Source organism: Ursus maritimus, assembly GCF_017311325.1.
Source record: "Ursus maritimus isolate PB19 chromosome X unlocalized genomic scaffold, ASM1731132v1 scaffold_X1, whole genome shotgun sequence".
In the NCBI taxonomy this organism is placed as follows: Eukaryota; Metazoa; Chordata; class Mammalia; order Carnivora; family Ursidae; genus Ursus; species Ursus maritimus.
The window spans coordinates 96,032,759-96,058,097 of NW_024423319.1; positions in this window are offsets into that span (position 1 = coordinate 96,032,759).

The following is a 25,339-nucleotide window of genomic DNA, read 5'->3' on the forward strand; positions in this document are numbered from 1 at the left end:
GAAGGAAGGAAGGAAGGAAGGAAGGAAGGAAGGAAGGAAGGAAGGAAGAAGGGAGGGAGGGAGGGAAGGAGGGAAAGAGGGGAATGGTGTACTCTTGTATTCCTTGTATAATTTAAGGAGAGAGACAGAAAAGAAGGGAGAAAAAGAGGGAATAAAAAAGGAAAGAAGAAAAGAAGGATGGTTAGCCTGTCTTAAAGGGGTAGGGATTTTGAATTTTTGTTCCCAGTGTACTGATACATTATAATCACTCAAAAAATAGTTGTTAAATAAAGGGAAGGAGCGGGGGTAGAATGGATTTCTATGAATTCTTCTCAATACCTGGAAAATATACAAATAACAGTATAATAATATCTTTTGTGATCACTTGTAGTTATCTTAAACTATGTGGTAGAATGTATTTTTAATATACACTCCTATGGATCAAATGTTTTACAACAAAAGCGTATAAGCACTAAAAACATTAGAATCTTAGAAATCAGACATGGAAGCAATATATCAGTTCACCTAGATCAGGTTTTAATTTTCAATGGTAAGACTGTGCTTGTTCTAAGAAAATTCTTTGAAAAGCAGTACTCTTTTGTCCAAATACTTATTTTCTGCCAACAGTATACTAACATTGTACTGTATATTTCTTTAGTCATAATTTCTGTGAAACTTGCTTACAACTTAAAATATACATTAAAGAGTTGAAGTTAAATTAAGAATTAGGAAGTAGTCGGTGGTAAAACTAAGACAACATATTAGATTAATAATGAAAATTTTATCTATTGTACATTTCCATTGCTTCCTCCATTTCATGTTTTTTCTTTCCTACATTTATGTAAAAAAACTAATAAAAACAAATATTAACCTATCACATTTTAAGTTAATCATCATTATTAAATGTCCTTTCCTTTTAATTCTCACGTATTTTGCTGTTTATTCCTGATATTTGCATTTGATCTCTAGACATATGATGGCAAAGTTTAGTTGTCATTGTGAAGATGTAAATGCATGTTTTATTTTTAATTAATTTTCTCCGTCTATTTATTCATATTCCCATTTTGTCTATATTTTCTTTTCCTATTCCTTTCTAATTATCATACATTCCTTCTGTGTGAAATTCTATGATCTAATTATGTAATTATGATATTTAATTGTTATGTATTAATTAGTTAATCCAACAAATATTTATTGAGTGTACCCATTACAATTTTAGGCACTGGGGATCCAGTAGGAAAAATATCACTGTCCATCATGGAGCTTCTAGTCTAGTGGGAATTGACAGACCAAAAACATAATAAATTCACATATGCTACAACAGGTTGTAATAATTGCTATAAAAATGACAGGATAAAAGGAACAAGGAATACAGGGGAAGGACAACCCCTCAAAGTGATAGGAAGTGAGGGAGGGAGCTGATTAGGTATCTACAGGAAGAGATTGCTAGGCAAAGGAAACAGGTGCAAATAACTAAGACAGAAACATGTATGGTGAGATTCCAGGAAGAACAAGGCCAGCGCACTGGAATGGAGTTGGATAGGCATCGACAGATGAGGGATAAGGTCACAGGAGCCAAGAGGTAGGGTGAGGCAGGTCACCCTGTATAAACCGTTTTAAGCATTTTTACTTTTACTCTAAGTAGGGTCTTGAACAGAGAAATGACATCATCTGTCATGCATTTATAAAGATCTCTCTGGCTGCTGCTGGAAAATAGACTTTAATGGAGCAAAGGCAAAAGCAGGGCAACCAGGAGACTATGTCAGAATCCAGAGAGATGATGGTACTTGGATCACAGTGGTCATTTGGATGCTGTGAGATCATTTCAGAATCTATAAATATTTTGAAGGATATGAACTAGATGTGGAGTAAGAAGGAGAAGAACTAATGATGACTCATGCAAACAACAGGAATTCACTGAGTTTAGCTCAGTGAAAAGAATTACTGTGGGGACGCCCATAAGCTAAAACTTGAACTGGGATGGTTGATCAGGAAACATGGCAGCCCTTGGATTGTTTTCTCCCTCACGGCATCTCTGCTTCATTCTGAATGTGAGGACTGCCCAGCCCAGGAGTTATTTGATAAGGTGTTTTTGTTTTTAAAAATTTCTTGTTTGACTAGAATTTCAATTAGTTGTTTGAAATAGAATGGATTTAAATATAAAACCAGAGAGAAAAGAGGAAAATAAAGGAAAATGATCTTGAGAACAAAGAAAGAAGAAATGACAGAATTTTGAAAATCAGTGATCGATAATTAGAAAATAGAGGTGAAAAACAGAAAACACAGTGAGAGAAAACAAACCCTATGGAATACTTTTAAAATACCACTCTTACATAGTATGACACTTGCATATTTAATGGCTTTCAATTCAGTAGCAAGCATCATTTTCACTAAAGGAAATATTATTTTAAAGAGGCAGTTAGATGGACTATATATATTGATGGTCTTAAATGTCAGTTCATCCAACAGTGTTCTGTACCCTGAAATGGAGTTTGTTATCTGATGACACAAGACTTTACCAGCTGGATATTACTTTTTTTGTTTGTGTGTTTTTATCAAATGGCCAAGTTCAGTTTGCTGATCCTCAAAATCAATAACGCCAATATCTTCCCCTAGTGACTATTTGCACTTTAGTCAATTATTATTAATAGAATGATTGTGTTTTAACCCTGAAAAAGGGACTATCCCTACGGCCAAGGCAAGTATTATTATGGCAATTACTTTACCAGATATAATTTAAATATTTGGAAAATTTGAGATCACAGTGAATTTCAAATATGTGCCCCTGATAGAAGAGTGAATATCTGGCATTTGTAATGATGCTACTAACGTTCTCCTGAGGCATTTGGAACACAGTTGCTTTCTTCTCCATCCAAAGTTTACTACTACTACCGATAAAGTAACTTCCATATTTTATTGCTGATATACTCATTGCAGGAAATCCAAATTCTGCTGTGAAATTATTCATTTTATTCTTCATAATATATCTTTCCTATTTGTACAAACTAGTGAATATCCATTGTTATTGTAGAAATTTTAAACTCTGCAGTGCAATAGGTTTATAAGGATACCCATATTTAGTGTAAGAATAATATTTGTCCACATTCTGGCCTAATACCTAATAATGGCATTTACTGTATTGTTCTTTATAAGAGTCTCTATACTGAAATAAGTTGTTTTTGTATTCAAAGATAAAACTACTATTTAAAACACGAAGGATTTAAGAAATAGAAACAGTAAAAATTCAATGGACATAAAGATGTTAAAAATTATTGCTTTGGGAAAAAAAAGTATGCTGCTGGAAATATTGTCATAGTGATTTTAATTCTATGATATATTTCAGGAGTTTTAAAGTCATGAATGCCAAGTTGATGCTTAATAAATATCTCTGGAAGGGAGATTTAATTACATGGAATTTGTGGATTTTTTCTGGCCTCTTTGACTTAGGAATAATACAAAACAACATGAAAAATTTTTATTATATTAAAAAATGAGGACTGAATAATTAGGAGGGTAAGATCAGAATTACATGTGGATGATCTAGTTTTTTATATCATATTACCCAGAAGAAGAGCTAATATCATACATATCCAATTCTACCTATGGTTTTTCTGAGGAGGACTTTAGGAACTTGGGACTACCTAGAATTGTAGGTATTACCTTCTGATATGTACTCTGTTTATTAATTAATGAAATGAATGAATATAAGTGTTATGAAAATTATATTTAGAATATTTAAAATGCAGGTAAATAAAATAATTTCTCCTGAAGATCATTTTACTTTCAAATTCTACAAGTGTCATTAATATATAAAATGCTCTGTGACTCTCCACTCTCATGGATAAAAAGGATTAAAACAGTGCTGGAAACAAACAGTGCATTAGTAATATTGGTAAAAAGGAGAGCTTGATTAAAGGGAATTTTAGCTTCACAAGTTGTGATGTCATATGGTTTGATTATAAGTAACATCTTAATTTGAGAAAGGTAAAATAAAACAAAATCACTAACTTTCCTTTGGAATCTGTATTCCAAATGTATCCATGCGAGAGAAAGCCCAAATAAACTCTAGGAATATTAATTTTGTAGAGCAATATGACCAAAATGAGTTTCTTAGAAACAACATGAAATGATTAAAAACCCAAATTTTCTTTAGTGCTTAATGTACTTGAATAACTTCTTCCTCATGATTTCCACTGATGGAAATGTTTGATAATTGCATTTTGCAGTGCCATCAGAAAACAGGATTTTGGAGGGGGATGGTATTTGCTTTCAAGTAATAGAATTTCAAACCAAGTGGAGTATTACTTAGTGCTACTAAACCCTACTTTCTTCAATTCCCCACCTCCCTTTAAGGGACAACTTATCCAGCCTAATTCTCAGCATTCTTATGCTGGGACCATCCCTCCTTCTTCAGTATAGTCTGAGAAAAGTATCTAAAATGAATTCACACTAAGTTGTTGATAACTTCATCAAGTATCGTTTCTTCACATGCATCTCCTCTTTCTAACTGTGAGTTACTTAAACGCAGGGAGTCATGTTTTATTCATAATTATTTTTAGGACTTCTCATGGTGCTGAAGTTAGAATACAGTCACTACCTCAACAATTCAATAAAACAAAATTTTATTATAATGCTGAACAACTCACCCCTTCCTTATTGTGAACCATCTAGCTATTTTATAAATTGTGCTCTGAGATCTGAAGAAACAGGAAAGGGTAGAATAAATAGAGAAATTTAAGTGATGATGGGGAAGGGAAATGAGTGATTGAATAAACATGACACCTGGAGAAAACAGGCAAAGGATATTTGGGTCAGACTGTTCCCATTTAGTAATAGGAGAAAGAGTATTTGGAAAACAAGGAGGAAAGTGACATGTATTGACTATCCCATGCACGTGTTCCTCCAGCCAGGTATCCCCATTGTATTATGCATTTAGTACTGTTAATACTATTTCACTTATGAGAAAACTAAGGTTCAGAGAAATGGCCAAGATACGGAACTATCAAGAGGCAGAAGCAAGTAGGCAGTTTATGTCTTTCTAAAATCTGTCAAAGGAGAAACAAAAGATCAGTACAACATGAAGATTTTTTTTTTAGATGAATAGACTTTAAGGTTTTTACAGCAGTTTTAGGTTCACAGAAAAATTGAACAGTTAGTACAGAGAATTAAAAAAAAAACATCTCTCTCCCATTTTCCACTATTATGAATATCTCTTGAATTAGTGTGGTACATTTGTTAAAATTGATGAACCAATATTGATACATTATTAAATTAAAAAAAACATAGTTTATGTTAGGGTTCACTCTTTGTGCTGTACAATTCTATGGATTTTGACAAATGTATAATGTCATGTGTCCACCATTACAGTGTCTCACAGTAAATTTCCATCACAGAATAGTTTCATTGCTATAAATATCCTTCACCTATTCATATAGACATATAGATGTCATTCAGACTGACATCTTGTACAGTAACCTTTAAGTTTCCTCCATGTCTTTTTATGGCTTGATAGCTCCTTTCTTTTTAGTGCTTAATAATATTCCATTATATGAATATACCAGTTTTATTCATTCAACTATTGAGGGACATCTTTGTTGCTTCCAGTTTGGGGTAATTATGAATAAGGCTGTGGTAAACGTCCATGTAGGAGTTTTCGTGTGGACATAAGCTTTGGACACATTTTTATAAATACCCAGGAATATGATTATTGGATTGTCTGGTAATCAATGTTTAGTTTTATAAGGAAATTGCCAAACTGGCTTCTAAAGTGGCTATACCATTTTGCATTTCCAACAGCAGTGGATGAGAGTTTCTGTTGCTCCACATCTTCACCCGCATTTAATATCATCAGGTGTTTTTTTTTTTTTTTTTAAGATTTTATTTATTTATTTGACAGAGATAGAGACAGCCAGCGAGAGAGGGAACACAGCAGGGGGAGTGGGAGAGGAAGAAGCAGGCTCATAGCAGAGGAGCCTGATGTGGGGCTCGATCCCATAACGCCGGGATCACGCCCTGAGCCGAAGGCAGATGCTTAACCGCTGTGCCACCCAGGCGCCCCAGGTGTTTTTTTTTTTTAATTGTAGTCATTCTAATAGGTGTGAAGTGTTATCTCATGTTTAATTTGTAATTCCCTAATTACCTATAATGTTGAGTATATTTGCATGTGCATATTTGCTATGTGTTTAACTTCTTTGGTGAAGCGTCTGTCCATACCTTTTGCTATTTTTAAGTGGGTTGTTTGCTAATGTTGAGCTTTAAGAGTTCACTATATAGTTTGGATACAAATCCTTTATCAGATATATGTTTTGCGAAGATTTTCTCCAAGTCAGTAGCTGGACTTTTCATTCTCTTAACAGTGTCTTTCACAGAGCAGAACATTTTAATTCCAGTGAGGTTCAACTTATCAATTCTTTTCTTCTATGGACCATGCTTTCAATGTTGTATCTAAAAGCTGGTCACCAAATCCACGGTCACCTAGATTATCTCTTATGCTATATAAAACTTCTATACTTTTGTTGCATGTTACATTGAGGTCTATGATACATTCTGAGTTAATTCTTCTGAAAGGTATAAAGTCTTTGTCTATATTTAATTTTTGCATGTGGATGTCCAGTTATTTCAGTACCATTTGTTGGAAAGATTATCCTTTCTCCATAGAATTGCTTTTGCTCTTTTGTCAGGGATCGGTTGACTGTATTTGTGGGTCTATTTTTGGGAATCTCTGTTCTGTTCCATTGATACATTTGTCTTTTCTTCTACTAATACCACACTATCTTGATTATGCAGCTTTATAGTAGGTCTTAAAGTTGGTATTGCCAGTCTTCTAACATTGTTGTTCTTTAGTATTGTGTTGGCTATTACAGATTGTTTGTTTTTAACTTACCAATCAAGAACACATATAGTCAAGAAATTCATTAAGTAATTCCCCAAGAGAAAATATGTTATTCTCTTTCTCTTATGGTTTTATTAATCAAGAACTATAAGTTTATACTCTAGATAATACAGAATAAATCCATTAGTGTATTTGTGATTAATAAATCAAGAAATTCTAATATCCATTTTCTGGAAAGGATTATAGTAGCAACCATTAACATGCCACTCAAATTTCCCTTTGAAAGAGAACTTATAAGGAGAAGAGTAATTTGCTGAAAGCCTCCAGCTAACACACCTTTTGGATATACCTCTGCATTCTTTCAAAGGCTATACTGTTTTCAAGCCAGTCCCAGTGAGTGACTGAACACTGTGGGTATACAAGAGCCAAAACATCCCTGCCCAACATGGGACTTTTCTAATGGGCATCTACATTCTGAGACTGCTCATCCATCTGGTCAAGACTTTCTCAAAGCAACCCTGCAGTCTGAGGGTCTTTCTACCAAGTTCTCTTTCCTTCTTTCCCCTCTTTCACAAGGGCCAGACCTGCATTGCAGTTGGAAGTCTCTCCCCATGTAGTCCTGTTCCCATTCTTTTTTATCTTTCAGAAGTATTTCTCTTAATAAATCTCTTATGTGTTCAATACCATTGAATTGTCTGCTTCTCAGAGGGCCCAAACTGATAGAAGCTTCAATTAGATGGGGTAAGGTTGAATTAGCTAGGGTTGCTCAAAGTTCATGGATTCAAGGTATATGGAACTGAGCTTTGCAATTAAGCTTCTTGGCTCTCAAAGTAGAGTGTACCAGTCAATGTACAGATAGATAACAGAGCCCAACTATGGAGCCACCCAGCTGAGTCTAACCTAAACCAGGTGATCCCACCACCCAGGGAATTCTAATAATAAATAGTTATTTTAGACCGTTGGCTTTGAATTAGTTATTCATGTAGCAAAACTACCTGATTCAGTGTTTCTCACCAATCTATTATCATCAGTCACAAAGTAATAGACTTAAACAGTTATAATGCAAATAGGAAATCTTATAAATGAAAAAATATAAATCTAGCTTTATGGTATTTTCTCTAAGTTACCAAAATCAAGAGGAGCTTTAGCACAGGAAAAACAAGCCTACTAGAAGAAAGCTACATGAGTATCTAGCTAGAATACAAAGGTGTAAGCAAAAATACAAGAGCAATACAACAGGGCAGATTCAGAGCATTAGAGGAAAATTTGTAAGAAGCCAGAATTCAATAGTTATGTGTTTAGAAATAGAACCTATTCCATGCTCAGCACCTGACAAGATAAGATATATTAGGTTGCTACTACAGAAAGTAAATAGAAACCCTCTTTAATAGAAATTCTAAGAAGCTCTGATAGGCAAGGCCCAGCATTAGAAAAACAGAGGGAGTAACACATTGTATACACAATGCCAGCCACCAGCAGGAGGTTAATGGGGGGAAAAGGTACTAAATTTTTCTTTTCCTTTTCATTAAAGTTAGTTCTCTCTGTCTCTCTCTCTCCTCCCCACTCTTTCCCATCCTACTTCCCCCGCCCCCCCCATATTAGGAGAAAATTGCCTTATGTGAAAGAAATATAAAAGAGAAAGTGACTCAACGTGATATATTCACTATGATCTTACTCATTGTAAATTCTGAACACTCTGATATCAGTATCTGTGTACCAGGCTGTGTATATGTAGAAAAATATACATGAGCTCTTCAAAATATTATTGTGGTTACTGTGAATTTGGAAGAAAAAATCATGTAAGTGAATTGTCGCAGCTTGAAATTGGTGATGCAAAGATGTCTACAACATAGGCCCTGTTGAAGCAAACTCTTATGCGGGGATCAATAATCACAATAAAATGAGATGAGTGAAATTATAGAGACATGCATAAAATGCAACAGAGAGAAAAAGGACACTTGTCCATAGAAAAAAGCAAGGAAGGTGAGGAGAGATGGCAAACTTGAAGAGAGAAGTTAACATTGCTTTTGCTAGTCCTTAAATTATGTGACAGAAGTGTTGAGAGATTAACCCTGAAAAGACAAGGAGGGACCATTCTTTGGAGGCCATGCATGCCATGCTAAAGAATAGACGTTTTACTATATTGTAGGTTACTAGGAACCAGTGTAAGATATGACTGTTTATGTTGTGGAGGGGGGTCTTGAGGAAGTCGGAGGATTTGGTATTTGAAAAATTTTAATTTGAGATATATTACCTAGATTATAATACAGAAAGCAGATTAAGAAGGCTTAAAAATATTTCCTGTTTAAAGATGCTTAGGGAATTAGTAGAGTTAAAACAAAATATTGTTTTCAAAGATTGGAGCGGCAAAATATATTTCATTTGTGTTTTGAGAAAATTTCATAGCACAGAAATAATGTGTTAAAAAAACTATATATGGAACAGAGTTGTGCTTAATATTTGTTGTGTTTGGAGAGGCATATAAGCATTCTGGAAGTTTTTACTCTAGAGACTAATTAAAAAGGTAGCTGAAGATAAGTTGCCAAGGAATGTACTGCTCTTTAATTGACAAGCCTTAACACAGCTACAACTTAAAGAGAGGGAAATAAAAGCGAGATACTATACCATATAAAGCAAGTTTTACTAAAAACGAAGGATTTACTTTAGCAATTATTCATTGTTAAATGAATTTCTCTAAGGTAATCATTTGATGAAAGGGAAGGTTAAGTTTCTAAACCAAGATAAAACATTTTGGAAATACTAATCAAAATCGAATGTAAATTTGAATTTTTATAAATGGGGCCCCTGGGTGGCTCAGTCCTTAAGCGTCTGCCTTCGGCTCAGGGCATGACCCCAGTGTGCTGGGATCGAGCCCTGCATAGGGTTCCCTGCTCTGCTGGGAGCCTGCTTCTTCCTCTCCCACTCCCCCTGCTTGTGTTCCCTCTCTCGCTGCCTGTCTCTCTGTCTCTGTCAAATAAATAGATAAAATCTTTAAATAAATAAATAAATAAATTTATATAGAAATTTACTTTTTCTTACTTTTGTTTTTTTCATTTCATAATCATACTTAGCAAAGTTAACCATTTTTAATTTTGTTTATTGAGATGGAATCTAGATATAAATTACCTCACTTTGAGTTATTTTTAAGGATACCAACCAGGCTTATGAAGTTTCAAAATTTAACTGCTTAAGTTGATGATCAGATTTATAGATGGTATCCTGTTCAGTGTATATGTTTTGCACTGTTAATTCAATGATCTTTCACAGATAGCTCTCAGTTTAATGGACAGGGATCTAATTCCTTAGCCTGTGAATACATTTTTTTCACCTAATTGCTCTATTTCTTTCTTGTGTATTTACCTTAAGAAATAAAATGACTTGTATTGAAAATGAAAAAGTTAAGAAATGGAAACTTAACCTTTATATGAGTTGCAAATGCCACTCTCCTTACAACCTGTAAAGTTTTATTTTTAGTTTATTTAAAAATCTGTAAAAGCTTAATGATCAATAGATGCAAAAGGGAAATGTTTGTACCTAATATAAAGAATTACACATGCATCTAAGCATGCTTATATTTTAAAAAAATGGGTTTGGGAAGATTATTAAATGGTGAGCTTTAATTTCTATTTGGAATTTTAGACTGTTTTTATGTTAGAATATTATTCTAAACAAATGACTCTCGTAGTAATTGAATCTTTTTACATCAGCATATGCTGCAATAAAACTGTGATATTCCTTTCTGAACAATGCAGTTTGTAATTAATGTTTCTTGGTGCCCAAATATGAGAACTAAAATCATTGAAAGTAAAACGATTCATTTTGTATATTTATAATTTTTTTTCTTTGTGTTGAGGAAGATGGGGAAAAATTAGAAAATGCTATGAAGTGCTAAATAGTATCTGGCACATACTAAGTGGTCAAAAATGCTAGTTATTACTATTGTTTAGATATTTGAATTGATTTATATTTCTTTCCTTTTTTATATGTCCATTAAATGTTTGTGACTTAAACTAGGTGGCAGATCCAGATATATACCATTCAGATCCCTCATCCGGTAGAAGTTTACTGCCGAGCTCTAAGGATTGTGGTTCGTTGACAGCCTCCAGCTGTTAGCTTCATCAACATCCACATTGACTTGTGAGCCAAAGTTATGATCTCCTAGGGCGGCAGAGCAGTAATGGAGAGGTGGTGGTCCCAGGGCCTAGCCAGCCTCCCCGTGAGGATCTCCTTATTGAGTAATCTTTGCTCTGGAGCTCCCAGTTGAGCTCTTAGAAATTTTGTCAGGTCAGAATTGTGGGGGAAGAAAAGTAATTTTCTCTCTAGACTTGTAGGTTATTGGCTGAGACCACCCCCCATAAAAAAGATTAATAACAGAAAAAGAAATGGAAGTTTAATAACATGGTTACCTCCTGTATACATGGAAGGGACCCGGGAAAACTGAATAACCCCCCAAAATGGCCCAAGCCACCACCTTAAATAACATCTCCAGCTAAAGACAAAAGATGTTGGGGAAAAAAGGGAGCCCAGTGATGGGAGGTTATCAGGAGAAACACAATAATCAAGGGTAAGGTTATTGTGCAGATTTCAGCCAAGGCCTTCTGCATTGGTAAGAGTTTCTAGCGATTTAGAGTCAGCCTCCCCTTCTTGGTACAGAGAAGGAGGTACCCTTACAAATGAAGATTCCCCTTATAAATGTAAATATTGCTTACAAAAGAGTAACTTTGACTTGGTTTTCAGAGCTTCTCCCATGTCTGCTGTCTTAAAAATAACCAGCTTAAAATAATCCTTATGCCAAAGAGGCATATTTTGGGGTGACAAATTCTGCTTCCCTTCACAATCATGTTCTGACAGCTCCTTCTCTGTACCAAGCTCCTTGTGTCTAATCCTACTTCCTCCCTTTTCTTGCTCCATCTGTTACTCTACAGTAAATGTTTTTACTCTTAACTCCATCCCAGCATCTACTTCCCAGAGAGCTCCACCTGAAACTAACATCAAATTTCACTTTGCATATACCTGAAAAAAAATACTCCACGTGAAGTTTGAAATAGTTGGGCTGTTGAAGCATAATTTTTAAAATAGAGAATGGAGAATGAACATGTCAAATATTTATTTGCGGGTCCAATAAACTACCAAGGTATAATTTGGAAAGTTAAAAACATGGTTCTTACATATGATGGGCTGAATTATGTCCTGCCAAATTTATATGTTAAAGTCCTAACCCCCAGTATCTCAATATGTGACTGTATTTGGAGATAGGGCCTTCAAAGAATGATTAAGGTAAAATGTGGCCACTGGGGTGGCCCCAATCCAATTTGACTAGTGTCCTTAAAAGAAGAGGACATTTGGACACAGAAAGAGATGCCAGTGATACCAAAGGTGCTTAAACAGAACACTGGATACCCATTTCTCCCAAAACATCTTTCTTATTTTCCAAAATAATATTAACCTGCACCAAAATTTAACTCAATGCAAGATACAAGAACAAAACAAAACCCAAAAAATAAAAAAATATTAGGGATTATCCTTCATTTGTCCTCATTCCTTACTTCTTGCCTCACACATTTATCATCAAGTCTCATGAATTTTATCTCCAAAATGTATTTCAAATCCATCCAAGTCTCTCCATCTTCACTGAAAACTCGCTTGTTCTGGATGTCATTATCTAATACTTGGAATACTAAAATAACATTCCTGTTTCTACACTTGCTCAAAGTCCATTAATTCTCCATATAGTGATGTTTGAAATAAATATCGGATATGACATTCCCTTAATCAAACATTGAATGGCTTCTCATTTAACTCAGAATGAAGTATAAAATATTTCATAATTTACCTGGTTCCAGCATACATCCCCCAAAACTTTTCATGCCATTCTCTTCTTGTTCAATATGCCTCAAGCGCATTACTTACATTTATTCCTGAACATGGCAAGTCCTCTTCCATGTCAATATTTTTATACTTACCATTCCGTCTGCTTGAAATATACTGCTTGCCCAGCACTATGCATATGTTGCTCCTAATTCAAACATGAGATCACAACAACCTCTTCAGATAAGCCTTTTCTGACTACCATATTTAAATGTGTCTGCACATGCATGCAATATCTATAAAAACAGACGGTGTTCTGCCTTATTTTCACTTACTATGATATATAATTTTTTGCTGGTTTTTATGCTTGAGTGGATATTACAAAATTTTTGCCAAACGTATCTTCTACTTTCCGAACCTTCTTCATGATCTGGACTTAATATACCAGCCTGGTATTAACATCTAAAGTGAACTTAAAATGAAAGGAAACACAAACAACCAGAATTCTTAATCCTTTTTGAAATTCTTGAAGCAAAGTCTGCATAAAGGCCTTTGAGAGCTTTGCTGGACTTGATGTTACAGGCAAGCATTTATCCTATATATTGATAAGATCCTTGAAGATGAGGAACTGCTGTCTACCACAGGGATTCACAGGGAGAAAACAAAGATTACTGAATTTTCCGTAGATCATACGTCTGAAAAAAAAGACGTAATTTATTTACAAACTAAGGTTTACATGCTGAAGTGGAATACTACTCATTAGTTCAGAGGATATCTTCAAAGTGAACCCTTTCAAATTTAGACTCTTAATACAGTACACTCAGTGCCAGGCAATGTTGCCATGTCTCAGCTTCTACCTCATCTGGAGGGAAAGTAGAGGAGAATTCAATGAACAAACCCACAGTAGTTGGAGGGAGTCAAGTAGGGACAGTGAGCACTTCTGTTGATGTCAAGATAATTGTTTCAAGTATACTAGACATGAGTATGAATCAAGTGAGTGCTACACCAGGTACTTCTGTACTCATCGAAGGTGTCAGGCAAACAATTGTGTTGTTATTGTTGTTTTTGTTTTACCTCACGTGTCTACTTCACACTTCTGAGGACCATGCATACTTTTGGATTTGGGGAATTGGTTTAAACACTAGATTAATGTGGGTCCAAGAAAATGTTGAATGTATTTTGTGAATTTAAAATTGAGAGACAATAATGAAAAATAATCTTCTAAGAGGTCAAAAATCATAAATTATTCTTTTTATTCCTAAAGCTGGTCCTAAACAGAAAGCCTCCAGTAGGGCTTCATGGGATATCCCAGTGAACATGAGCAGATGAAAAGATGTCATGGAACCAGTATGAGGCATGCAGCCAGTGTTCGTGCATACAGCCTAACAGAAAAAAGCGCCACTCATTTCTTATCCTGTATGTTGGTATTTGTCAGAGTGGCAGACTTCCCCTGAACCTTTGATGAAAAGTAAGAAATACTGTGGAAATGTCAGCAATCTCACCCAAGCAGAGGTAGCCTTATCAGCTCAGCGGACAAAGAAGAGGTAGCATCCCTCCACACCCAACCTTTAGTTCTAAAGCAGCATTGTTTGAGCCATTAAACGTGCTCGGAGGGCCTCATTGCCGGATAATGCTGCTACAAAAGAGGAGCAAAGTATTTCCGGAGAATGGGAAGGCCTTGCGTAGTCAGAAAAGAAGGAAATTCTTGTAATGTTTTGTGTGAAATAGTGTAAGCTGAATGAAGCTGGACAAGCATGTGTGACATTCTGTGTAACATGTGAAGGGCAGCCAGAAAGTAGGGAGCTGGATCTGTTGGACAAGAGAGACAGTATTTCCAAACACTATTTCGTATGTTGTTTTGTTTTGACTTTTTAAAACTAAATTAAAGACCAATTACTTAATTCAGTTCCAAATGTCCAGGCTTATACTCTGACTGTCACATAAGTAGGATTTCATAATTTCAGAAGTTGAGCTTCATATCTTGCCATGCAAGTATTTTAGGGAAAAATGTTAATGTCTGACAACCACCCTTTCTCTTTGTAACACTTTGTTTAAATTGTCACATTGCTCTGAATATAAAATATGTTTGCTACTTTCATGAGCATTAAATGACAACTAAAGAAAAATTAACTGCAAAAGTTTATTTCCATTATGAATGAACTCTATTTCCTTTATGAAAAGACTGGGTAGACCAATACCTGGTTCTCCTAGTCTTCCTGGGCATACAGCTAGACCATAACCCCCAGCCACTTGCGACTAGTAGGGCCATGTATTTCAGCAAAAGAACGAGAGCATAGGTGTCACATATCACTTTCACACTAGATACGTTGTGAGACCTGGATCCCTGAGTCACCTGCCCATAATTATACCTATTGGGCTGTTGTTTCATTGAACAATAAATTGTGATTTTGCTAAGTTATTGACTCTTTCTTCTTTACAGCAGTTAGGCTACATTGAAAATGCAGTGAGGATATAATCTTTGTTCTGTTTTATTTGCTAAGAAAGAGCTGGTGGAAGGTAAAAAGTAAATACTACACTCTTGAGGGAGAGCAGCATATGCTGTCCCCAAATGTGCCACTTGGGCACGGGGATTGTTTTGAGCTGAAGGCAATTAAGACCCAGCAGACTAGGGAAAAGCTCTTTACCTCTCCCTTAACTGCCTACAAGAATGTAGATAGAGGGCTTATACCAAGACAAGAGCTACTACCAGAGATAATTTTTTATCCGAAAGACTTATCTGTATGTCACGGCAAGCATTTGATTACCAAACATCCGTGTGTTGCCCTTCTCCCGTTTAAAGTCCCAGGTCCCTATCCCACTCCTTAATTCAGACTGGCATATAAACCTCAATTACTTGACTGCCTCTGGGTTTCATGTCGTTCAGGCACATGTATGAAATTTGTTTTTCTCCTGTTAATCTGTCTTATGTCAATTTAATTATCAGACCAGTCAAAGAACCCAGAATGGAAGACGGGAAGTTTTCCCATCCCTACATTCTCTCCTTAAAGAGAACATATATCTGTCTTGGAAAATTGTAGATAAAAGTTATTATATTAAGATTCCATATTATTAATTTGTTGATATCTCTGTATATATTGATTTTGGTTCCTCATACTAAGGTGTGGAAAGATCTGAAAAAGGTTTTGGTTTTATGATCGTGTGTGTGTGTGTGTGTGTGTGTGTGTGTGTACGTGTGTATGCATGTGTGCATGTGAGCATTGGTTCATGCATCTACCTCAATGATTTGTATTTTTACTCTGTCCTTTTCAATATTTTGAGGTTAACATATATGAAAAATTTTAATGATCTGGGCTCTGGTTCACTGCCACTACCATTACCATTATTTCCAAAACTCTTATAACCACTTACTACATATGATGACGCATCCAGTTACCTTTGTTATCTGCAGCATTATTTGGGAAGCGGGTTTTCAGGAACACTGTTCCAAAGTCTCTTCTGAGATCTTGGTAAGCCAAATCACATTCTAAGGTCTCATTCTCAGTAGTCAATTGTCAGTATTAAAAATACTCTATACCGATACAATATAAAGTTTAAATACATATATTTTAAAATGTCATTTATTCATATGCCATATTTTCATCAGGCTCTTTTCTCCATTCAGTGAATTATTGCCCTCTTAAGCCTTCAGGCTTAGGTTTGAGGCAAGTGCATTTCATAGCCCATATGCCCTAAAATCACTGGAAGAAGAGTGAGTGGAAGGAGAAACATTAAACTTGGGATTTATGAATATAAATATTAATACCTCTTATATTCTCCATTTATCTTGGGTCTGAAGTGGGAGAAACTGTTTCTATAGAAACAAAGCTTTTGGAAAGCCTCTTTGTCACTTCTTCCCTGCTAAGCAAGTCAAGTTAAAATGTCGTGAGAGATCACTCCGTGACTTCATAAAAATTAACATCAGGAACATGCAATGCAGGAAGAAAATGGATTATTTTAAAACATCAAATAGTTTATACATTTGTAATTCTTTTTTTTAGGATTTTATTTATTTTTGCGAGAGAGAGAGAAAGAGAGAGCGCATGTGCACATGAAAACATGGGGGGAGGAGAAGAGGGAGAAGCAGAGAGCATATTCCCCACTGAGCAGGGAGGACGATGTAGGACTCCATACCAGGAACCTGGGATCATGACTTGAGCTGAAGGCAGACACTTAACCAACTGAACCACCCAGGCACCCCAATATACATTTGTAATTCTTATTAACTAATAGTACATTGAGTTTTTAAAAATGTTAATACTTATTTTAAAATATTTTTAAAAGCTCATCTGATTCAAATAATTTAGCCAATTATCAGCAGAGTAAGACTGAAGATGGAAATGTGTTCCAATATTTTCTTTTAACAAAAAGTGTTATAGTAATCAGCCTCTTGAAAATTGAGATAAAGATATTCTTTATATATAACAGAGCATTACTTGAGTACTGATGTCAATGTATGCCTGACAACTTGGAAAAAAACAGAAAGTAGAGAGAAGAGAGGGCAATGATTTATAAAGTGTTGGAAAGATTGATTTTATATATAGGATTTCCTGTTCTTTGTAGCTTCAGGTATGGGAATGAGAACTTTTTGTGTCAAGAAAGTAAGGCACCTGGAGGCTACAACCTAATTTGTAGGCACCCATATTTCCTCAAAGCTACAGGTCTCCTTGAATTCTAGTACTTTTATCTTGTCATCTGGTTGAACAGTTATCAAAGTCCACTCATAACATTGGGATTTTTTTCCCTTTCTCCCAAATCTGCTAACTGACATTAGACCAGCCACTCAGACACTCTGGGGCGGGTTTCCTGATTACTAAGGTGTTGCCCTTGTCCTAGATTCTTTTTAAATTTCGTGCCAGATCTAACATTCTAGGATACCACCATGAGATCCAGAGATCTGATCTTGGTAGAAGTGTAGAAGACAAAGGAGGGAGGGAGAGAGGTGATTTCCATTTGTTGCCTCAGGCAGTGCTTTGCCTGGTCCTTTAATTTAACTCTTTCCCACTGTAGGAGCCAAGGGCAGACTGCCCCAAGATGGGCCACTTTGGCATGAATATTACTTTTGAGTTAAAAGTAATCAAAACCAAACAGATTCAGGAAAAGCTCTTTATGGGGCGCCTGAGTGGCTCAGTCATTAAGCGTCTGCCTTCAGCTCAGGGCGTGATCCTGGAGTTCTGGGATCGAGCCCCATGTCAGGCTCTCCTGCTGGGAGCCTGCTTCTTTCTCTCCCACTCCCCCTGCTTGTGTTCCCTCTCTCACTGGCTGTCTCTCTCTGTCAAATAAATAAATAAAATCTTTAAAAAAAAAAAAGGAAAAGCTCTTTACCTCCTTCTCAACTGCCTTCTTGCATCAGGAATAGAGCTATTAACACAGTTAAAAGAGGCATCCTTTTACCTAAGTGACTTATTTGTACAATAGGGCAATTCTTTGTTTTATAAACATCTCCTTTCACCTTCCTGCTAATGGCCTTCCTCCAGTTTGTGTTCTCAGTCCCCTACCTCTCTCCTTAGTGCATATGAGCTTCATGTTGCCTCATTGTCTTTGGCATTTTCTTGTCTGTGTGGATTCCCTGTATGTACTTCTATTAAATTTTATTTTCTCCTGTTAATCTCTCTCGTCAATTTGATTCTAAAATCCGCTAGAAGGACCTCCAAGGGCAGAGAAAGGTCTTCCTCCCTGACACCACCCATAGATAACGAACATCCTAATGTAAATTTCTAAGGAGACTTGTACTGCTAAAGCAGATCACTAATAATAATAACAAAAAGATTAACAACAGCAGAGGATCACGTTCATTTCTGTAGCACTTAATCTCTCAGGTACTGTGTTAAGGACTTTTATATGCATTAAAGCTCTTAATCCTCATAAAATTCCTATGCTGCAAACATTATTATTCCCAGTTTATTGAAGAAGAAATTTAGGCTTATTCCTGAAAAGTGGCATAGATTACAATGTGATGTCTGGAGAGGTTCAAAGTTTCAGAAAATAGGAGTTTAAGGGGCTCTCAAAGATACTGCATTAAACCATATTTTTATAATAAAAATCTTTCCAAATAAAATTTCTTTAAGGTTTCAGCTTCAAAAATAATTATGTTTTATTGGTCATAATCTACCCCCCCAAACTTGCTTTTTTTCTCCTAATATGTACCTTGTATACTCAGGAAACCTTGTGACTTTGTCCTATTGTGCTGAATCCAGTTCTTTTTAGAGATTTTTCTATGCAAACTATATATCTCTTTAAAGTTTCTAACCATTTTTTTTGCTTCAATCTTATTGTATGTTATACTTTCAATCTCCCTGTTTTTATTTTTGAAAGTCTCAGCAAAATACTTATATAACCTCTGCTCCAGGCCTTTTCACAAATTGTCAGGCTGCTAAAGGGCCCATTTTTCAAGTTTCCCTCTTGCTATCTCAGTAAAATTGCTTCAATTCCCGTTCAATACTCTGTGTAAGCCCCAACCTTTCCTAAATATTTCTGGAATTCCAAAGAATCTTCTATTTTCATGATGACTTCTGGTTTCTAACTTTGGCTTCTAACTTTCCAGTTTGTCTTACCAGCCCTCAGTGCTTGACCATTCAGACACATTTTGTGAGAGTTGGAGGCTGGTTATGATGATACCATTTAGATGGGGGCTGACATCATAGAACCTCAAAACAACTGAATATCACAGATCTCTTTTGTTAACTATAATGTGGTTAAGCTACCTCTGGGGAAATATTACTGGCTATCTATGCCACTTAGAATAGGCTCCCAGGTTTTCAGGCTGCTACACAACACTGGTTCCTTTCAAAGTAACTAACTTCTGATGGCATCTGGAGATCTTCAACTTCAATGTGGAGAGTGGGTTTATCAAGTTACATCCATAGTGATGACTAAGGAAAAAACAGGATTTGCACTTTTAACAATATTGGGAACCCCAGTGGGATTCTTAAACATTTCAAGGAAGTTGAGAAGTGAGTAGAAGAGATGAAGAAACAGAAATTCTTTCTAATCTGGGATTTTGAGGGCTCCAATGTTGTATGTGTGATGATGGGGGAGTTTGTTATTCACACCCTAACTTTAAACTTGGCACATAAAAAATGGCAAGCACAAATAAAATGACATACATTTTGACAAAACATCAAATTGGACACTTGCAATTGGTAAAATTTGTTGTATGTATATTAAAATTGGAAAGATGACTTTTAAAATGACATGCAAATAAAAAATTATATTACCTGGAAGCCAAGCATATTAGTCATGTTTAATCCAGAGACAACAGAACCAGTAGGATATAAGGAATTTACTCATGTGACTATGGAAGCTAAGAAAACACACAATGTGCCGTAGGCAAGGTGGATACCCAAGGAAGCTGATAATGTTTAGCCTTAGTCAGAAGGCTTGAAAACAAGGTGAGCCAATGGTATAAATTCCCAGCAGGAGCAGGGGCAGTTGGGGATAAGAAATGAGATGTCCCAGCTCAATGAGGCAGAAAAAATGGGAGGAATTCCCCTTTCCTCTGCTTTTGTTCTGTTCAAACCCTCCAGGATTGGACAATGCCCAGCTACATTAGAGAGGGTCATTTATGGGACCCACTAATTCATATACTAATCTAATCCCAAAATGCCCTCCGAGGCACCCAGAAATAATATTTAATCTGCACATTATGTGACCATTGAAGTGGACAAGTAAAAATTAACCATTGGAAGTCCACTGTTTGTCAATTTAGCACCCATATTCATCTCCTTAAACTGTAACCCAATCTCCAAACAAAGACAAAAACAAGGTCACACTTCTACCTAACATGATACAACTCTCCTGCATACAATTGAAAACTTACCCCTTCCCCAGAGGAGGAGGTAAAGTCCTTGAGGAATGTTTACTCTTCTTGATGTCCCATAGCTTAAATACTATTATGAAAAAGTGATAATATTGAAATGCTATGATATAAAATCAATAAATCTTAAGTTACATAATAAGGGACTAAGAGAAAAAAACAAAAGGCAAAAAGAAAACAAATACACCCAAATGTATTTATAGCACAGTAAATAGGAAATACTCATAATAATTACAATTCTGTCTGTAACTGGTCACATGGTCATAGCTGGAATTTGTAACTAACTTCCTCCACTACTCATTCTCTATTCCCTTGCCCCATGGTCAGTCAAGTTGATACATAAAATTAACCATCATACCAAAACTGGAAAGGAATGCTTCTGAACCCAATTTGAATTATTTCATTGACTGAGAATAATAAGTAGTAATTTCAGAGTATTAAGAGAAATCATAGGAGTGCTTATAGGAAAGAAGGAAGCAAATCAATAAACTAAATTCTTTGTTCCTATAAGACTTACAGTCAAAGTAGCTTGCTTAATTGACAATAAACTTTTTGCTTAGGTAAAAGTAATGTCTGTTCATTGTAGAATGCTCCAAAAATTATAAACAAACTTTAAAAATCACTCATAAGCCATCATTTCTGAGTGAATTCATATTAATATTTTAAGAATTTTTTTGACTTTTTCTTATGGATTGTCTTGAATTTCTTATGTATTTTTCTAATATTATCATCTTAAGTAATATAAATATTTTTAAATGCAATTTTTATGTCTGTAAAATATAGTATCTATATTGTGGATAAAATATATTGACCATTCCTTTATTTTGGTCACTTGTATCTGCAGTTTAAAAAATTATTACAAGTTATGCTGCTATCAATAGCATAATATATAAATTTTGCCTGTATAGCTCTTTATCTCTTTAGATCTAGACTTTGAGTTCATGTATCATTGGCTATGAATTTTTTCCTAAGGTACAGACTGTAGATTTCCAGGAAAGTTCACATTTTAAATTCTCTGCTACAGTGTGTACAAATGTCTAAACTATTATAGTTTCAATAGTAATGACTATTAAACACTTTGTTTTTATTTTGGTACTTTGATAGCTTAGAATGATCAAAACTATTTTCCCTTTTTCTTTTTTTTTTTAAAGATTTTATTTATTTATTTGACAGAGAGAGACAGCCAGTGAGAGAGGGAACACAAGCAGGGGGAGTGGGAGAGGAAGAAGCAGGCTCCCAGTAGAGGAGCCTGATGTGGGGCTCGATCCCATAATGCCGGGATCACGCCCTGAGCCGAAGGCAGATGCTTAACCGCTGTGCCACCCAGGCACCCCAAAACTATTTCCCTTTTTCATTTTTAAGTTTTTAACTAGTTAGGAATTTAAAACATGTTCATGTGTAATAATGTATATATCAGAATCTTAGAGCTTTAGTGGTTATTTTGTCCAACCTCTAATATAACTATATATGCAGTCCAAATTTGAAAACTCATGGGGATGTGGAGCTCATTACTTCCTATCGTATGATAATTAAATGAAATAATTAGATCTGGAGATCTATCCAATTAGGAAAACTCCACCACTAATGAAAACATATTTAATAAAAAGGGAATCTTCCAAAATGGAAGGTCAGTATCAATGATACAGTATATCTCAATGCAATGCCTATGTCTTTCCATGTACAGTTTCAATGTGTCATAAAAATAGGATGATTAAAATAGTTACATATAAAAATGGCATCAACGTGAAAATAAAACAAAAATTTGTTACTTGGTTTTAAGAGAGACTGCTGAAAGGGAATTAAGAATTTTAGTGTTAATGGGATAGGCTGGTGATGGGTAGTAAGGAGGGCACGTATTGCATGGTGCACTGGGTGTTATACGCAAGTAATGAATCATGGAACTTTACATCAAAAACTAGGGATGTACTGTATGGTGACTAACATAATATAATAAAAAAATATTATCATTAAAAAAATTAGAAAAAAGAATTTCAGTGTTAAATAAGTTTATATGGAGGATAACTTAAATCATCTTTCATGCTATTCTACAAAGAATATTGTAAGCATTAAGGGAGGGTCCAATCTCCCAATATTGTAGAAAAAGTACAGATACACTGGAATCAGGTTGTCCCAGGTTTAAATCCTGCTACTTACTGCTTACATGACTTCAATTTCTGTGCATCTTGTTTTATTTTGCAATAAAATAGAGATAATATTATTTCCTGGACTGCTGTTAGAATTTAAAGGGATAACATATATAAATATCAGTGTCTGGCTAAATAAATGTTAGATCCCTTTTCTACCTCTCTTCCATTGTTCAGAAACACCAATTTTATTTTTCAGATATAGTGCAAACAATTTAGTATTCTAAGATTTTTTTCTTTCTGGTTGCTCTCTTTGCCCTCCAGATGTATACAGCTGCACTCTGATGGTCTTCAACAAAGTGCTGGATTGTCTCCTGGATTTTTCAACATAGACTCTTACTTTTTTTTTTCTTATTTCTTCTGCTTAGAGTGATGGTCTATCAATCCAGATTTCTCAAGAAGTCCTCTTTAATTAACAGTACCCTGGATTAATTGTATCTGTATTTTAAGTTTGTTCAACACCTCTCTATGAGTTTTATCATCATGAAATGCTGTCTTTTAATCCAAGGTTTTCTTCTCCTGGACTATAGCTCTTCGAGGGCAAGGATTCTATTGAGGACACTTTGCTTGTTATTCAGTAAGCTCTGTGCTTTAGGAGACTGAAAGGCAAATTAATTCAAGTTAGAAGGCCAGATAACCAAAAGTTTAGTTAAAAAATTAATATAAATAATATGAGTTAAAAAAGTAATATGAACATTCAAAAAGAAAAAGAAAAATTATATTTATACTCACTGTTTTTATTTGACATAAGTCAAGATATTAAAAGGCCCATTCTCAGTTGGAACAAGTTCTCAATCAATGATGCAGCATAAAACAGCTAATCGAAATCCTTTTACTTTTTTTCTTAACTTGGGTTGCTTCTTATATTTTTTTTCCAAAAAAGAAAGTGACTGTTTAGACTGACTCGAAATCATATTGTTTTGCATCCCGAGTCACTGTTGCAGAAACAGACAAAGAAATGGTAGGCCGTGATTTTTTTAAGGGGAAAAAGTAGATTCTTCCCTTGATGATGAATGAATATTGTAGTTATTTTATGATGCTCAAAGTCTTGTGAGAACAATGTGTGAGCACAGGGAATTTGAGAATCACTTGATAATCAATGTTGCAGGCTCCCTGTTGCTTATGAAAAAATAACTGCCATTACCACTCTAATTTGGTCTAGATTGTGAAGGGAAAGTCTGAGTATAAAAATAAATCTGAAGGATTACTGTTTGGTCTTGCACATAGAGCATCTAGTTAAAATGGCACAGAAACAGGAGCAGTTCATTTTGTGTACTTTTTGGAATTGCAGGGTATCCCAATAAATAAGCCTGAGATGTGAAACCATGTTTCAAATCTAGGATGATGTAGACTATAAGATAAAAGGCATTTCATTTGTTTTTATTTTTATTTTTTTATGTAAAGTTCCATGATTTGTTACTTGCATATAACACCCAGTGCACCATGCAATAGGTGCCCTCCTTAATACCCATCACCAGCCTATCCCATTTCCCCCCCCCGCCGAAGCCCTCAGTTTGTTTAAATAGGAAATAAATCATTTTCTAAAGAGATATATCATTCCAGAATGTTTCAAAATCACAGGACTTATTTAAAAATCTTTAGTAGAAACTCACAAGTCCTTTCTTATTTTAAAATAAATTCACTCCAATGAAAGTCTGCTGCAGAAAATATTCATAAAGAGAACGTATTAGCTTTCTCTTGCTTATAGACTTAAAACAACACGATTTATAATCTTACAGTTCTGTAGCCCGAATGTCTCATGAAGGTCTCGTCAGGTTGAAATCTATGTCGGTCAGGCTGCATTCCTTCCTGGTGACTCTAAGGGGGAATCAATTTCTCTGTTTATTCAGGTTGTTGGCAGAATTCAATTCCATGTGGTTGTAGGACTGAGGCCCTCTTTTCCTTGTTCATTATCAGATAAAGGTCGTTCCAAGTTTCTAGAGGCTGCCCATATTCCTTGGCTCATGACCCTCTTTCTTCATTTTCAGGATAGTAATAGCAGTTCAAGTCTGTCACATTTCAAATCTCTTCTTCCCCTGCTTTCATTGTCTCATTTCTCTGACCCAGTCTTCAAACTTTCTCTTCTACTTTTAAGGGCTCATGTGATTACACTGGGCCCATTTGATTAATCTAGAATAATCTCCCCTTCTCAAGGTCCTTGAAGTCTTTAAAATCTTTTTTTGCCAATTAAGGAAACATATTTACAGGTTCTGGGGATGAGGGCATAGACTTTTTTTTTATTAGAGAGGGTTATTCTGCCTTCTTACCACAGGGAAATCAAAGGATGCCAGATGTTCTCCCTCTGCTTTTCCTAAATTGCTAAGTGTGCATTCAGAAGCTCTATTTATCACATGATTTGAGGAGATAAGTAAATGCTTAGAAAATGATCTACTTGTGTTGTTCAGGGTGGTTGATATGCTATCGATTTTTATATGAAATCAGTTTATCTAGTGTTTACAACCATCGGGTGGATGTGGGTGTTTGGCTGGGGCGAGGTTGGGGAGTGAGGGAAAAAAATCTAAAGCTCCCAGCTCAGGATTTTACTTTTCTTTTTGAAAAGTTCTCCATATTTGCAAGTTGGAAAAAAAATGCTTTAGATAAAAATAAGTAGTCTGTGAATATGTTTGTTTATGTGTGTACACACAATGGGTGTGGAAGCCAACAGAATTTGACATTTTTAGGTTCAGATATAATATTATTTGGTCTGAGAAACTAGTTTTGTTTTAAAAAGTTAAAAATAACTCTTTTTTTCCTTGTTTTTTT